Source organism: Talpa occidentalis, unplaced genomic scaffold, assembly GCF_014898055.3.
Source record: "Talpa occidentalis isolate TD23 unplaced genomic scaffold, MPIMG_talOcc4v2.1 talOcc4.6, whole genome shotgun sequence".
NCBI classification, from domain to species: Eukaryota; Metazoa; Chordata; class Mammalia; order Eulipotyphla; family Talpidae; genus Talpa; species Talpa occidentalis.
This window is the reverse complement of record NW_023604972.1, coordinates 63,252,003-63,254,251: the sequence shown is the minus strand read 5'-3', so window position 1 is coordinate 63,254,251 and position 2,249 is coordinate 63,252,003.

Here is a 2,249-nt window from a genome sequence, read left to right as displayed (position 1 = left end):
GGATATTTTCTACTATGCGCAATTTTGGGAGAGTTAGCTGGGGATAGAGAAAGTGGTAGAGAATCCATTATATCTAATTTTGAGAGGTAATTTCATTCCAGTATAGGTAAATAACCTGTTTAGTACAGCTTCATTATCACTTCTTTATGACACCAATCTGCATTCCCACTCTATTGTGTTACTCATAACTCCCACCAATGACATAATAAACTGAGTCAGACACTCATAGCAGTCAATCCTAACTATCCAATTGTAAATTAAGTATCTTTGAAACTTATATTAAAATTTTAATTTAAGGGCCTACCCAGTGCTGCAAAGGTTCAAGACACAACCTCTGAAGCTGCCCACAGCCTCTGCAGCATGAGTTTGATCCCCTAGCTGGCCAGGGAGCAACCCACATGACTCAGCAGACCTCTCCTGGCTCCTCTACTACTCCCCTCAGCAGTGTACTTCAGTCAATCTGCCTGTTCTGTTTCCCACTCTGCCTCTGATGAATCTTCTCATCCCCCACACCTCTGGCCTGTACCCCAGCTCTTGTATGCATAAATAAATAAATCTTAAAAAAAAACCTCTACCTTAAAACCAAAATTTAATTTAAAACATAAGCACTATTTTCAGAAGTTTTTTGAATATTATGGAATCACTGGAGAACTCTGTCTCATCCTATCTTAGATAATTGGTGTCATATATTGTGTAGCTAATGCAACTTTCAAAAGATAGATCATTAAATTGTCCTACATCATCAGGAGAGAATTACTTTTGCTATTAACTGAGGTGCAGTAACTGAGGTAAAGTGTATACTTCAAAAACAGAATCCACATATTCAGTCAAGATAGGCAAAGGTAGGTGCATACATAACTTTTTGCATTAAATTGGCAAGCATTTATTAGTGATCTGCTATTGACAGACTTACGGACATTTTTGAAGACTCATAAAAATGTGTGTATAAGATATATATTTAAATAGAAAAGTTGTATAAGTCAGAAAGAAAAAGAAAAATACCAGATGGTCTCACCCATAGCAGGAATTTAGAAAACCTAAATATGGGACCAGGAAAAAGACTAATTAATACAAAATAAAAATAAAAATCAACAAGCAACTATAAACCAGAGACACACTATGCAGGGGAGGGGGAGAGAGGAAGGATTAGGGTCAAAACATGGGGGGGTGCAATTGTATAGGGAATATAACCAAAATGAAAATGCATACATTGTGCAAAAATGAAAAATGATGTAAGAATTATATAAAATAAAATATTAAAAATAGAATAGTGTACATTGATCTTTCAGAAAATGGTAGGATTTAGTAACTTGCACTTAAAATATCCATATAAATGGTGTTTCCCCTAATCATTACATTCATAGCAGTTCCTTTTCCTATAGGTATCATCCTCACAGTATGCTTCACACATTCTTGGAGATTCTTAGGAGAATTTTAGTGTCTCCAAAGTTAAAACTATTTTCATAATGAAATCAAGTGATGTCATAATAAAGGCTAAGTGTTATTTGACATTTTCAATGTGCTGACATTCACACTGATGGTAGAAGGCTATTGTGGGTAAAACTTCAGTTTTCTTAGCTTGTACAACTATAGGGCCACCAAACGACACTAACCTAAGCCACAAAATTCTCCACTATCATGTACCCACAGGGACAAAAAAAAATTATATTTTTCACAAAAAGATATTGAAACTATGAATATCATTAATTTTACTGTTACTAATTATAGTAAATCTACATTATTAAGTACTGTCTTTTACACTTTTTTTTTTTTTTTCCGGTGGCCAGATCTTTCAAAGAAACAGAAGATGTGTAAGATTATAATAAAAAGTGTGAATTTCTCTCATAACACAGGGATTTAAAATAACTTAAAGAAGGGCCTCCCTGGTGGCACAGCGGTTGAGCGCTGGGTTGCGAAGCTACCTGCAGCCTCTGCAGCGCCAGTTTGATCCCTGGCTGCTCCCAGGCCAATGGAGGAGGGTCCCACACGGCGCGCAGACCTTTCCTGCTGCCCGCTGCTCCCCTCAGCAGTGTACTTCGGTCCTTCTGCCTCTCTGCTCCCCACTCTGGCTCTGGTGAATTCTCTCACCCTCCCGCGCTTCTGACTGTACCCAGTGTTTGTATAAATAAATAAATAAATCTTAAAAAAAATAAAAAATAAAATAAAATAACTTAAAGAAGCCAAATTTGGTGCAGGATGATGAAGGAGAATTATAAGGAGCATTAGTTTCAGAGGACTGATGAATGAAT